The sequence below is a fragment of the Mustela lutreola genome, chromosome 9, assembly GCF_030435805.1.
Source record: "Mustela lutreola isolate mMusLut2 chromosome 9, mMusLut2.pri, whole genome shotgun sequence".
Classification (NCBI taxonomy): domain Eukaryota; kingdom Metazoa; phylum Chordata; class Mammalia; order Carnivora; family Mustelidae; genus Mustela; species Mustela lutreola.
The window spans coordinates 109,630,988-109,646,173 of record NC_081298.1 but is presented as its reverse complement, the minus strand read 5'-3'; the positions used below and the strand labels follow the sequence as shown (position 1 = coordinate 109,646,173).

The 15,186-nt window shown below is 49.5% G+C and overlaps 1 long non-coding RNA gene across 4 annotated transcripts in view; it reads right to left on the bottom strand.

Moving 5' to 3' along the window:
- LOC131840445 (uncharacterized) overlaps positions 1 to 15,186 on the bottom strand; it is a 160,038-nt gene that overhangs the window by 18,528 nt on the left and 126,324 nt on the right. Inside the window, exons 5-6 of one of the 4 annotated variants that reach the window (XR_009357352.1) lie at positions 11,190 to 11,317; positions 8,895 to 9,944 (exon numbers count right to left, since the gene is read on the bottom strand). This is a non-coding gene — a long non-coding RNA (uncharacterized LOC131840445). The other 3 variants (XR_009357350.1, XR_009357351.1, XR_009357348.1) reach the window with 3 other exon arrangements.

Below are 15,186 nucleotides of genomic sequence, written 5' to 3'. Positions count from 1 at the left end.
CTCGGCTCCTCTCCTCTGTGGGTTGGTGGGGACTGAGGGCTGGGGGCTGGGAAGACCCGGGACACAAGGGTGAGGCAGAGCAGGAGGAGGCGGGTAGGGGAGAAGGGAGGAGCAAGTGGGGGTGGGCTCCTCCAGGAGTGAACCCCAGCTGCCTCCGGGGAAGAATGTCCCATGCATGCCCGCACACACAAAATGTACACAGTGGAGCCAGGCGAGAGAACTGTTAAAAAAAGAGAAGAAAGAAAGAAAAAGTACTGCTTCATCAGCTAAAAAACAGTCCTGTTCTTTCCTGGTTTGATTTCAGCTCGAAAGTACTGGCTTGGAATTGCCCGCAGGGATATTGGGCCCCTGCCCACACAGCAGGCAGACAGCCGGCCCTGCCAGCAACGGGCTTTTCATAAAACAGGATGCTCCCCCATCACGAAAGCCACTGAGCACTACCCTCCGAACGCGTCCCAGCCCGTAGGAACTCCTTCCCCCAGAGCACTTCTCTTTTCCTTATCAGGAAACTCCACTCTGGAGCTCCTGGCCCCGCAGAAAGGCCCCTCTCCCAGGGGACTGTGGGGAGCAGCCATCCCCTTCCCGGAGCTGCTTCTGCAAGCTTCTCTCCATCCGTGAGCAAACTCCCCTGCTAGTTCTACACGAGCGTGTTGGCTTTGAGGAAGGCTCCCACCTTGACCATTAAACGAGATGGACTTTGAAAGAAAGAGCTGGTTCTCACAGGAAGGATGAGGAGGGTTTGTCCCCATCGTCCCACGACCATCTCTCCTGAGTCCTGCCAGGTCTGGATTCAGATCCGGCTTAACCACCTCAAGCGTGATGAACTTTTCCCACTTTGGGGAGGCTTACCGGCCTATTTGTCTTCTCCCCACTGGGAATGAAATGGAGTCGGTTTCTGTGGGGAGAGTAGTCCCTGAAGTTTTCTAGCCGCAGTCTAATAAAGTGTCCTAGCTAATGGGCGAGCTCCCAGGGTGCCCTCTGAACCCTGAAGATCTCATGTGCTGTACCCACGGCTGACCTGAGGGGATCGGAACTGGGGTTCTGAAAGTTCTCCAGAAGCACTACCCCCCGGGGCCGCAGGCATGGCCTGCTCCTGCTAGGATGTCCAGACGTGACTGCCTATAGAACACACACCAGACAATAGGAGAGTGGACCTTGATGACCTTCCATGTGACTAACTGTAGCATGAAAGAGACGGCGTCTTTGTCATTGAGAGGAAAGGCCTGACAACCTAGAAGCTATCCCCAGATCTGCCCTAGCTTCCTCTGTAGCTTTAGACAACTTGATCCGTACATGCCTCAGTTTCCCCATTTGTAAAGTGCAGCGGGGGATTGCTGGAGGAGGGGAAATCATCAGCTCTTATGCCATCCCTTTCCCTTAGCACATCCTGGCAGGCCTTGCGAACCCCAGGGCACTTTCCCTGCTGTGCTTGACCAGGGAAACCCAGCCAGCCCCACCCAGGCAGTTAGAGGGGGCCGTTGAGTCAAGACCTGGGATGGTTTCTGTGTTTTCGTCCAAGTGCTATAGCCTGTGAGCCTCGGAGTCTCAATTCGACGTGTTTCTATGCACTTTGAAGTTTTGGGGCGGAAACTGAAGGAATGGTGTTGCAGGTGGTGTTTTCATTTCTTCCTTCGCTTGAAGTTCGTGACTTTGGAAGTGAAAGGAGGAGGGAGGAAGCGTACGGAGGGAACATCTGGGCATGGAGATGGTGTCAGAGTAGAGAATTGTGTCTGCTGGACCGCAGCCCAGATCCACCCCAGAACAGCGGGGTCCTGGCAGGAAGCAGGATGTACTAACCAAAATCTGAGAAGAAAATGCTGCAGGAGACCTGCCAGTGTGGCCAGGAAGAGTTTAAACAGAAACTTCAGAGGGAGGAATAAAAATTAAAAAAAAAAAAAAAAAAAAAAAAGCCCCAATAAATCTATAAAACCAGAGAAGACAAAGCACAGCACCAGAGTATCAGCAAGGGTTCTTGAGAGGAAAAGAAACTCCTCTTGCTGACTCAAGCAAAAGGGGGATGGATTGGACGTTATCGAGAGGCTCACGGAGTCAACAGGAAAGCTGGTTTCTGAGCTGAGAGTGGGGTTCAGGCCAGGAGAGGAACTCAAGTGTGTCAGGTAACTCCGCGGGACGTGCATGGGCTGCCTGAGGTTGCTCAGCTCAGCTCAGCCCTGCTCTGGGGCGGTAAGCCCACTGGGGACCACACCCTAGAAGGATACCTTTGTACCTCTTTGCAGAGGGCACAGCACCCGGATCCCTCCGCCCACCAAGACTGCCCGATGGTCAAGACCACGTCACCTAGGAACACCGAATTGTGCAAAGGAAGGGCACGTGGATTCTGGGTTATTAAAAAACAGTGTTATTCCTCACTGTATGTGACGGAAGTGTCCCGCCATAAACACGGTGAGTGACCTCGCATGTCTTAGGAGGAGGACTCCAAGATCAGTGACCAGGCATGGAAAACCCATTCAGCAGGGTCAAAGGGTAAAGACAAACCCAGATAATTTTCAGTCATCAGGACCAAGCTTTGTGGAACATGGGAAGGAGCCTAGCAGATGTCAGAGATGCAGGCCGAGGCCAGAAACATCTGGGCAAGTGAAGGAGGAGTAAGGAGCAGGGACCTGTAACCAGGGCTCAGGGTCATCTTTTTCCACTCTCGTGGGGTCTGTCTTGCTGGAAAAGGGCCGCTTTGATAGGTCCAGTTGTTGTTAGCTTCAGAGTGGAGGAGGTGCCCAGGAGGGTCAGTGAAATCCCTTCCAGTCAGGAAGGCTCCTGAGCTCTCCCTCTTGGGAAAGCAAATCTCCCAAATTCAGAGTTTAGCTCCCCCTTTTCTGGGCATGGTGCCAGTTCCCAGGAATAGGAGCCAAGTCCAAGCTCCGTGGTCCTACTCCTCACTCCAGTTCTGCCAGGCTGGGGGCTCCGGGGGACAGGGGCCTGGGGCTGCTGCCGGCATCTTCCTTCCATGTGCGCAGCAGCGGAGCCAAATGGAGAGGACTCGGGTCCTGGTGACATTACCAGGGCTCTGGATTCAGCTATGCCTGAAGCCGGGGTGACTTTTGGATTTGCTTGATGGCAAGCCCTGGGAGAAAATGATCTGAGCCAATAGATTTTCTTTTTGTGTCTAAGCCAGTTTCTGTCCCTTGTAACCACACAGGGTTTCAACAATAGGCAGATAATAATACTAACACAGATCACAAAGAGTTGTTTCTTTTATGACAGCTCGGGGAGGTTAATGTTGTTATCATACCAAATTTGGCATAAGAAAACCAAGGTGTGGAAAGATTGAATAAAATTCCCTAGGGCCACACAATCTTAACTCAAAGGACTGGGGGTTCAGGTGTCACTCACAGAGATTGAGGGAAAACCCCCAATTCTGCTCATGTATGTGACTAGTCCCAGTGAGGAACAAAAAGGGAGGAAATATCTAGAAAAAAACCCCAATGTGGCCACAAAAGGTGGTCACTGGTGATCTCAGATCTTTAGAAAAGCATGCCTAAAAGGTGAAAAAGGAGCAGAGAATCAAAGAGAATGCACATGAGGGGCCTACCCCCATGACAACAACATTGAGAAGGTTAATGTCCAGAATAAGCAGGGACCTACAAAATGGCCATGATTTCACAAGGGTGTCTCAAGCTCCCTGAAAAATCCAACAAGGAAGGGATAGGCCTGTGCATGGAGAAAATGCTCAGATGTAAAGACTCGACCAAAAAGAGAGTCAGCATTTCCAATTTAGCTTCCCACTCTTCTAGTTTTTCCGAATGTTCTTGAACAAGGTAGAGCCCAGGACCAATGAGAAGACCAGACCGCACTCAGGCCCGCTAAGTGAGTTAGTCTTCAGCCCAGCACCCATGAAAGTCTCAGGGGACCTCAAAGAAGCACCGTGATTCAATACTGGGATGTTAGCTCCTAAGCAAACTGCCCATTTTCAAAATTGTAAAAAGGAGAGATTGCTTCCTGGCAATCCCTGGGGGAATATTCTAGAATGATAGACCATGTGGATTGAAAACGATGCAAAAAGAATTTGAGGGACAACAGGGTTCAGGTCCCCCAAAACAACTAGGAATCTCTTTCAAGGTGCATCAGGTAAGCACTGTATGCCTAAAATAATGTCAGCAAAGCAGCTGGTGTCCTGGAGGGTCCTTTGATGCCATTGATAGGGCAGGAATCCAGAAGCATCCCGGCCAAGAGTATCAGCGCTTGGAACTGCAGCAAATTATGACCCACCAACCTCTTTCTGCATGCCCAAGGCAATTCACCTTCTCTCTTGCGCGTACAGTGGGCATAAGAACAGAGCCCACCCGAGATTTGCATAAATAACCACATTGTGAATGACACAAAGTCATTTCAACTGGATGGAACAGGAAGCCAAGCCACTACCATCGATCCAAATTAAATCAGAATATATATCAATACCACCACGGAGAATTAACAATGCAACCGAGAAGAAGGTGCTGGATAGGAACATGACTGTTTTGCCAGCTCCTATGTGAAAATAAGATCCGGGGAGTAGCCCAAATGTCCAGCAACAGAGTGTGAAAGGTAACGGAGTGGCCCCAGAGTGTGAAAGGAAACGGAGTGGCCCCAGAATAGTAGAGAGCTCTTGAGGGAATCAGTCAGTGTATTCTCAGACCTGGCCATAGAGATGGAAATTATGTGACAAGATGAAAAGCCAAAGACCAAATGACATAGATATGGGATACAGTTATGTAAAAGTGTTACATGCAAATTTGCAGCCAGTGTCAAAATGTTTTCTGTAAAGGTTTTACCTTCACCCCCCCGGGACAAAAGAAAATCTGGCAGTTTTAGTTGCTATGGGATTAATGTCCGTAAAGGACGCGAGGGCTAAAAGCCAACATGATTTTAGTTGTACCAGCTGAAGTATAAATTCGGGGTGTGCTGCCTGCAGGGGCTTGTCCCGGCGCCCCCAGTGACCGTCCCGTGAGAGCTCAGCTGGGTACCAGCTGTGCTGGGACAGGTCATGCGTCCGGCCTCCCCACACAGGCTGATTCGTGTACTTTTGGATTGGCCTGAAGAAAACTAACAACAATTTCCAGATAGACGAAAGAGTTAAATGTGGAAAATGAAGTCCTTGTAAAAGAAAATAGGAATAAACACTTATTTGTGCCTGGGAGAGAAGAAAATTTGAAATTTGAAATTAATGGGAATAGCCACAGAGGAAAATATTAGCAGATATAAAAATATGAAGATTTCTCAGTCCTGAGTCACCATAACAAAATTAAGAGGCAAGAAAATGCCTGGGGAACCTACATGACGCATAGTAGGTGAATTGCGTGTAGCGTACAACCAGCAGAAAAAATGGGCAAAAACAGGACAAGGCGATTTGAAGGAAAATGGATGCAAATAAATAGTTTGTAAGAAATCCAAAGATGTTCCAACTTGCAAACAACCAAGGAAATACAAATAAAAGGAGTAAGCTAACATTTCTCTTTCAAGATAGCAAAAAAAAAAAAAGGACAATTTATCCAAGGATCCAGGGACAAGGGCGACCGTGTAGGTGGGAGTGCTAATTGGACTCTCCGGCTGGCACCCGCGGACTAGTTTATTTAACCTCCCACACCGTAAACTGAAGATCATCATAATTCCTGTCTGACGGCGTTGTTGGGAGGAGCGGGTGAGATCACTCCCCCCCAGTGGTGACACTTCAAGGCATCTTTTCTCATTAGAGGTAAGCAAGCAGGGTATGGCTGGATAAATCATGATGCACTTACGAGATGAAATTGTACACAGACATTAAGTATATTGTAAAAGACGATTTCCTAATGAAGATAGATACTACGAGCCATTAGAGTAAAGGGAAATACACACATATTTTTTATATACAGAGAAAAGATGGCTGAAGTTTTGGTTTTTCCCTTCTAGTGGTTTTTTTTAAGTGATGGTGATTTTTTTTTTTTTAAAGAAAAGACAAAAGCTATAAGGACCAGAAACAAACAAACAAAAATGTGAAAAATGGTATTGAGACTAACCAAAGTCAAAACGAAGTGAAATCTCCTATACCATGAAGAATGTCCACTGGCATGTTTAGATGGCCGGAAACCTCAAATTGCACAAAATAGTTGGAGAAGATGGTTATGTTGTGTGGACTGAAAGAGATAAGGTTTTGTGAGGGTCATGACATCTGTCTGCACAAATCTGATGGATGCCACATCAGGGTGTGTCCTGATTTTGCCCTCTGGAACGGCACATTGCCTGCCTCTCAGTGACTGTACCATCTGAAGATGAGGATTCAACATTCAGGCCCTATGGGACTCCCTTAGATGCTGCTGGGCATCTTGGCCCAGGAGAGCAGGCACGGACCTCTTGTTGGGGGGTGGGGGGGGGGTCCGTGGAGAAGTCTCCTGCCTTGCCCAGGTTTTGGATTTGACAATGTCTTTTCTTTTCTTTCTTTCTTTCTTTCTTTCTTTCTTTCTTTTTTTTTTTTTTTAAGATTTTATTTATTTATTTGACAGAGGGAGAAAGAGCACAAGTAGGCAGAGAGGCAGGCAGAGGGAGAGGGGAAAGCAGGCTCCCCACTGAGCAGGGAGCCCGATGAGGGACTTGGTCCCAGGATCCCGGGATCATGACCTGAGCTGAAGGCATACGTTTAACCGACTGAGCCACCCAGGCGCCCCTCTTGTTTTCTTTTTAAGATGCAAAGCCACAGACGATTAATTATGGGACAAAGAGAGGGAGCGAGGACAACCATCGACAGACCGAGGGTATGGCAGGTGTGCTTTGACATTATCTTTAGAAATATCGTGCCTTACATAGAAAAACGGACATTGCATTCATTCCTGAGAGATCTGGTAGCACAGGCAAAATTAGCCCAGAAGTTGTTTCATCACAGTTTGGTAAAACTTAAATAATTTTTCAGTAGACAAGCTCTGTGCAAGCTGCGTTAAAAAGAAGCTCACCAGGGGCGCCTGCGGGGCTCAGTGGCTTAAAACCTCTGCCTTCAGCTCAGGTCATGATCCCAGGGTCCTGGCATCGAGCCCAGCATCGGGCTCTCTGCTCAGTGGGGAGCCTGCTTCCTCCCCCGCCGTACCCCCTCCGTCTCTCTGCCTATTTCTGATCTCTGTCAAATAAATAAATAAAATCTTTAAAAAAAAAAAAAAGAAGAAGCTCACTCAACGATACAGATCGAACCCCAGGATCGTAGGCTGTGTGATTGGTTTCCAGCGGGAAGCTCATTTAATCATCAGTAAGGCTCACACAACCCTGGCCCCAACAGTCAGGGTGTCTGGTAAGGTAAATATTAGAGGTGGGCAAATCGGGCCCCTGATATCCATTCATCACCCTGAAGTTTAGGTCCCAGAACTTCCTTTGGGAAGCACCCCCTGTTGGCAGCACCAGATACGCTGGTTGGGTGGGTTCTCCTTACCCCATATTTGGGGAGGGGGTAGGCCCTCTTTGGCTTAGACCAATTAGCTTGTTCCTTTGCCTTGACTTTGGGCCCATGTAACTTGAGGGGCCGTTTGCTGAGCTTCCTGGGACACAGAAATCCTCTCTCTTTTGCCGGAGCCTGCAGGAAGGGCCCTCCCTGGGTGGCAGAGCACAATGACTGAGGGGCTGCGCAGTGGAGAGAGAGGGGAGGGCCAGCCTCCCCACATCCTACGACATGGGGAGAAGGTACAAAATCGGATCTTCAGTGACTCAGGATCCAAGAGCAGAGCCCCTGCCAGATTTTTCAGTTTCCTGGGTCAGTGCGTTCCTTGATTGGTTAAGCCGGCTTGAGCGGAGTTTTCTGTCATTTGTCCCACGCACTGCTGACTGGTACAATACCGAAAAGGAAGCTTGTGTTCTAGTTTCAAAGATTGGATTGTTGTGTCTATGACTTTAACAGCCACCAACAAGCAGCTTAAGATAAAAATCTGCTTTTACTTTGCTGTCAGGATAGTGTTTTTAATACTTTATTCTAAAAACATGACCATTCTAGGAAGGATTTCAATAAAATCTTGTCCCCATCACCTGGTCTGACCCAGGGCAGGACCAGTCTGATGATCATGGAGTAACTGAGTTCCAGGTTCTGGGGCAACTGATACATCCGTCCTGTTCTGCTGAGGTATGTACGTGTGGTGGTGGGAGTGTGGTGGTAAGGCACAGAAAGTGATTGGTCAACTATAAACTATTACAAGCAGAATCAGACATCTGGTGTAAGTTACTGTTTGACAAAAGTTTTCTTTAAAGATCTAGTAAAATGACTGTGGTTCATTTTTACCAAACAGAGCCCAGCACTGCGAAATAAACCACATGAATTGTAAGATTTGATAATGTAGATCAGTGAGTCTTGAATCCTTTCCTAGTGCAAAGAGAAAGTGCCTTTGTTTCACCAGAGGGAAGTAGCCCAGACAAGGACACACCTCCCTAAGGCCCCATGGGGTCCAAATTCCATGGGAACTCTTCTCAGGTCTGGAGGAGGCCAAGACTATTAGGATACTGGCACACACATATTTCTACTCCTCCAGAAGGTGAAGATCAGCCAAGGGTAATCAGAAAGGCTGTGAAGGGATGAATCATATGTTTCAAGTTAGGATTGTATTTAGCTGCATTTAGCAGAAAATACCAAAAGACAGAAGCATAAACACAAGTGTTTATATACCCATAGAAAACTCTTAAAGAGCTTGTTTCTTCTTGTCTTTCTATTCCACTACCCTGGCCCTGGTTTCTACTCTCAAAGTCACAAAGAAGCTGCAGGAGTTCCTGCTCTCACATCTACTGTCCTAATGAAGGAGGAAGAGAATATCTGCACAACTGAGTTAGTTCCTTTTATATTTTATTTTTTTAAAAAGATTTTTAAATTTATTTAACACAGAGAGAGAGCACAAGCAGGGGAAGTGGCAGGCGGAGGGAGAGCCTGAGCAGAGCCCAAGGTGGGGTTGATCCCAGTCGCTCAGTCGCTCAGTTGAGCTGAAGGCAGTCACTCAACTGAGCCACCCAGGCACCCTGAGCTAGTTCCTTTTAACTTACTTTCTCATAAATCCCATACTTCTGCTTATATCTCATTGGTTAGAAATTAGTCACATGGCTGCAGTGACCAGCAAAGGGCCTGAAAAATGTAGTCTCTTAGTTGGGCACAATTTACCTCCTGAATAAAATTAGTAAATGAGAGAATAGAAATAGGGTAATGGCCTAAGAGAGGTTCACTTGTAAAATATTATTCAGAACGAAAAATGCAAATGTGGGTGCATTTGCATAGCAACACATGCCATCAAAACTTATTTCTCGGTTATTTTCAATGAGAATTGTCACAGAGGCTGGGCAAGGGGAGAGGATTTAATGTTCAAAGGGTCTGGTCTCCATTTGTACCTCCTTCAGCTAGGGGGGCAGAGTCCTCGGTTTCTTTTTTCCCCGGTGGCTGCAGCTTATAATAGGCTGTCCTTGGGCCATCACGAGGTCTTATGATGGTGTAATTTGGCCTCTTACTTGCTCTTCCTGCCTGTCTTTCACCTGCCAATTTTCTCCTTCCTCTTCCTTCTCTTCATGTTTCTCCTTCTCCTTTCCCCTCCCTTTTTTCCTCTTTCTCTTTCTTCTCCTTCTTCTTGTTGTTGTTTTCCTCTGCTGTTGGGTCATACCTGGAGCTGCAGAGGGAGGCGAGCTCTTTCTGTCCTGGGGCACTGTGATCAGAACCTTTTAACCTAGTTGAGCCAATGAGCAGTGAGTTGCTGGGCACAAGGTGACAGACACTTGAGGTCTGTTATTTTAGTTAAGCCTCACAACATCTTCATCTCAGGCTTGAAGTGAAGTCGCTTGACCAGGGTGGCAAGTTCAGCGGGACAACAGCTGTATCTTATACTTCCAGGAAAGAAGAACGAAGCTGTAGAAGGTCAGGGAAAGAACACGGCGTGGGGCACACCCGCTGTGACCTCCATGCAGGATCTGCTCCCCCTTCTCCGGCACCAACATCCTTCCAGGACCCAGTTTGGTGGACTGCCTGGACCAGTGACCTGGAACAACGAACCAGCACACCCCATGTCCAGTGACCAGTCCAGGATGGGCAGATGGCCCCGTCATGCCATTCCCATGTCTGTCACCTGGGCTGCTGAGAGGACAGTCTTTGAGCTAAGCTGCTAGCAGCCAACTCACAGCCACCCCTGGTGGAGAGCCCCCTTCAAGAGAGACGGGGTGACTGAGACCTAGTCCTGTTGACATCAGAGTCAAGCCAGTCCTGCACTTTTTGCGGTGACCCATACATTTCTTCCCCAGCTACTCCGAGTTGGGTTCCTTCCCTCACAGCCCAAGTGTCTGGACTTTTATGCAGGGCAAGCAGCCTGAATGCTCCCCTTCAGGCCCCCGGGGCCTGCCTGCAAGACAAGGGTGGGGGAGGAGGGTTTATGGATGACAGAAGAAGTTGAACAAACAGAGAAGGTTGTATTTTCTAAAGCGAGGACCATTTTTCTCTGTGTTTTAAACCAGAGGGTAAAAGGAAGGCCTTTGGGGATGTTTTCTGGCCTGTGGTTCTAAGCCTCTGTATTATACTCATTTAAAAGCATTTCTGCTCCTCAGAGTGGAAAGCCGAGAGGAGAGGCAAGTGCACTAAGGCCTCTGTGAGAGGAGAAAGGAGGCATTTCTGTTCAGTGGGGAAAGGTGGTTCATTCAAGAGAAAGTGCTGGGGGATGCCTGGGTGGCTCAGTGGGTTAAGTGTCTGCCTTTGGCTCAGGTCATGATCTCAGGGTCCTGGGATCAAACCCTGATTTGGGCTCCCTGCTTAGCAGGGAGTCTGCTTCTCCCTCTCCCTCTGTCCTTTCCCCTACGTATGTGTGCACTCTCTCTCTCTCAGATAAATAAAGTCTTTAAAAAAAGAAAGAAAGAAAGAAATAGTACTGGAATGACAGGATGGGGGAACCATCTGGATAAAACAAAGGTGAATCCATATTTCAATGATCTATCCAAACACAATCTACATAGCCTAACTATTGAAATGTAAAAAAAAAGAAAGAAAAAAAAAAGAAACCATAAAAGTTTTAAAATAAAATATTTTTTACCTTTTCACATCAGAAGGAGGAATGCCGTAGCACAAACACAAAACATAAAAACCCCAAACAGAAAAAATTGATGAAAACGACGATATAAAAATCAAGTTTTCTCTCTGGGACCAACCCTACCATAAACCAGCCCAAAAGGCAAATGTCAAACTGGGAAAAACTACTTTGACTAATATCACAGGCAAAGTGTGACTACCCCCAACGTACACAGATTCCTATCCATCATGAAAAGGCCGCACATCGACAAATGGGCGAAGGATGGGAACTGGCCAGCTGTAGGCGTGGGGCTCCTGTAGGAATGGCCCTCAGGCACCCGAAGAGCCGCTCGGCATCACCTGTGGGAAGAGAAATGCAATTTACATTGACACCGAGATGCCATTGATCATCGCTCGGGCCGTCCCATTCTGATCATGTGCCATGTTCAGAAACATGACAGGAGCTCGAAGGCATCCTTGATGTCTGTAAAGCAGGACAGTTTTAGGGGAGGGCAATTTAGCAACATCCATCCCAGCTACAAACGCGCTTGTCCCCTTCCCGGTGAACCGCGGCTCTGCGAATTCATCAGGCAACGCTCTCGCGGGTTGTGAGCCCGGCGCACGAGTAAAGGCTCTTCGGCAGTGTCGCCTGTGTTTGCCAAAGACTGGACACCATCCAAACGTCTGACATCCTGCAGCTGGTTAAGTGAACTAGGACAGTACGTTAACCTTTACATAACAAAATGTAGGCACAGCCTGTGTGTGCGGCGAGTGGTCCTGAACTGATCCCCGGGAGTCTGGTAAGGCTGGGGGGCGCTTCTGGAGAAGGAATCCAGGGGTCTTGAGGGGCAGCCGCAAGAGGGGCTCTTCTGTATACACTGGTCTAATCTTTTACATTGTGTGTGTGTGTGAGAGCACGAGCAGGGGGAGGGGCAGAGAGAGAGGGAGAAGTAGGCCCCCCACTGAGCAGGGAGCCCAATGTGGGGCTCCATCCCAGGATCCCAGGTATGTGACCTGAGCCGAAGGCAGACGCTCAACCATCTGAGCCACCCAGGCTCAGACCTTTTACATTTTGTACCACGTTCAACGGTTAACTTGAAAAAGTGAAGTATCCCTATTCTTGCATCCCAGGGACAGCCAGATATGGCAAGGGTGTGCCCAGGTAGAGGCCATCCCCGCTCAACCCCACCTCTTGGCTAGGTCACCACTGCTTGGTCTGGCGTCTGAGGTGTGAAGACAGGGGGGTTGGGGGTGGGGAGGGTCCCACTGGCTCAGCTGCCGGTGATGGGCTCAGATGCCCGCGTTTGAGGTCTGCTCTCAGCCACTCCCCTGCCCTGAAGTCGTCACCCTGTTGTGCATTAATTAGTACACATTAATGATAGATCTTGTAGGGTCTCAAAATCCTTTTAGAGGCAGGCCGAGGAGAACACGTTTATAAATTTTAAATAACTAAAAAAAAAATTTGCAGTTGCTGGTGCCCACTAGGTACTTGGACATGTTGCGGAGGGTGAGCAAAAATAGGTCCAAGGCACTGCCTCCTCCGGGCAGGTTTGCAATAAAACTCCATAGTTCACCCTTCTTGCCCCACTGCAATTAAACACGGGCTCTCCTGACACTGGACCTGGAGAGGTGGGGGTTGGGGGCAGGGCATTTCCAGGGAGGGGCCCTGCTTCTGCTGTGGCTTTGCACTCTGTCACAGTGTCACACACTCCAGTTTCTGACCTCAGAGTCTGTCTTTGGAATTACAGCAGTTGTAGGTGACACCCTCGTGCCAAGCCCCTGGTATGCTGGCCTGGCACTCGGCTCCTTGGCTCCGGGGATAGGGCCCCGAGTGGAGAACAGACTCCTTTCTCGTGTCACAGAGGGGGCTGGCAGGAGCAAGCTCCCAGCTGTCACTCTGGGAAGGACGGGTGTCACCTTGGCACTGAAGGGCCTGGCCAGCTGCCCTGTGAATGTTTGGAGTTGCTCTCTGGGCACAGGAGCTGATGGCTGTCCTGGGGCCTCTGGAAGGGTTTGGGTCTCACTGAGGCCCTCCCTGGGCCTGATGAGAGGAGGGCTGTCAGGTGGGTGCAAACAGAGGGAACCTCAGCAGAGACCAATCTGACAAGCTGCCAGGTAGAGACGGTTCTGAGCTAACGAGGAGCCAAGCGAAAGGCCCAGAGCAGCTCCCCTGTGGACGAGCCTACTGGCGTGGGCATGGACACCTGTGTGTGAATGCCGGCACATGTGCCATGAGTGTGCATGTGTGAGTGTGCCCGTGCATGTGCCACAAACGCACAGGCATCAGACAGATACAGGCACCTCCCTGTATTCACACACCTCTGTTCCATGGTCCGACTAGAATCCCCTTCCCAGACTGGCCTGCCTTGTGGACTTTTTACACAAAGAAAGGGCCAGAGAAATGGGCCACCAGTCCTGCAGGATCTGAATGGGCATCTGCAGGGGCACCCCGGGCTGTTTCCCTGGGCAGAGACATTGCTGGGAGAGATGGGCTGCGGACCTATCAGGGGACAGGGAGACAGTTGTCTCCTGCATCTTTGATGTAGGACCCCCAAGGCGCATAGCCTGGACATTGACTTACCTGGCTCTGGAGGAAAGAACTCCATAGGCCCATGTGGGGTGATAAGCTTGGCCTGAGGAAAGGGGAAGATGAGGGGCACTTTCTGAAAGGAGGAAGGAGAGAAAGAGAGAAAGACACAGAGACAGAGCAGGAGGGAGGAACTATAAACATGGACAGGAGCAGGGAAGGAAGCCGGATGGGGTTCTGGAAAGGCAAAGAGGGAATCGTGTGCAAGCCTACACCTGACTTTCTCTTACGAAATCACTTGCACTCAGGTTGACAGGAATTAGCCTGAGTCCCACTGCCCAGGGCTCCTCTGGGTCTGGTCTGGCTGGATCTTTGAATCTCTAGTCATCATTTCTGGTCAACCTCAAAGAGACGGGGTGGCTGAAAGGGTCCCCTCACGATGGTGTCGGTGCTTGCGGTGGGGCTGGAGAACCTCTGTCACTCGCTAACCTACTAGGGACCTCGATGAAGTGACCTCCCTTCCCTGGGCCTCAGCAGCCCCATGTGAAAGGCAGGTTGGACGTTAGCCAATAAAGTGGGCTATTAAGGCATTTATCTCTCAGGGGGTGGAGTGGGGAAGAAGAGTCTGGAAGCAGAAGCCAGGGTGTGTTTATTAAAGGTGAAAACGTATGGTGACACACAGAGGATTTTTCCTGAAAAGCCAAAATATATCTCCACAACCATCTCAGTAGGCACGACACTCCCGAATTCCACATGTGAGTCAGAAGACCATCTGCAACCAGCAGAGAGGTAGGGGGTCAGCGGGCGCATGACCAGTGTGTCCCTGGGCAGGCACGTGCATAGTTGCACGTACGTGTGGGTCTATGCGTGTGTCTGTGTGCACTGAGAACCGGAAGGAGCCTTGAGCAGCGTGTGGGAAGTAAAAGTAGTGAACGCTCAGTTTAAGCAATTGTTTTTCTCCTGGAGGCTAAAATTCATGGGCAGGTGGCCAACAGCCATGTTAGGATGAGAAATGTCATCTGTTTATAATAAGTTGGCAAATACATCTTGTGGGTGCAGTGAGCGTGCAGCGCACCAGAACTTGTGACGCCAGCCCTGGCTCGGGGTTGGTGGCAAGCCCACCAGAGCTGACATTAGTGTTCGTAAAGCCCAGCTCCACCACTCACCTCCTTTCTCCACCATCCACTTCCCTCCGGGGTGTAGAGACACATTCCCAAAGATGGCAGCTGGAGAGCCTTATGAGAGCCAATGGTAACTGTGGCTCCCTCTCTGGCAGGAAGCACCACAGCTACCAGATCAGAGACTGGGGAGGGCCTCTCCAGGTGGCAAGGCCCCCAGTCCCACCGATGCGGGGAGCCTGGGTCCCAGCAAAGAGTCTCCTATGATGTCTTTTCCAGAAGACCTCTGGAAAAGCTCTGGGCTGCCCCTGCCCTATAGCATGGTATCGTCCATCCAGTCAGCTGAAGTTTCTGGGTCTGTTGTGCCTGCCACTTTTCAGAGCAATAGCAAATAAAATCAAAAGCCAGACCTCTGTGGCAAGTGCTGTGACCTGTCACTGCCCAGGCGTTCTGTGTGTGTTACCTCCCTGTATACTCCAGGCAGCTTGGAAGAGACACCATCATCATGCCATTGTACAGATGGGAAAACAAAAGCTTGGAGGGCTTACACAGCTTGCCCAAATTCCTGCCGTCAGTGGGATTTG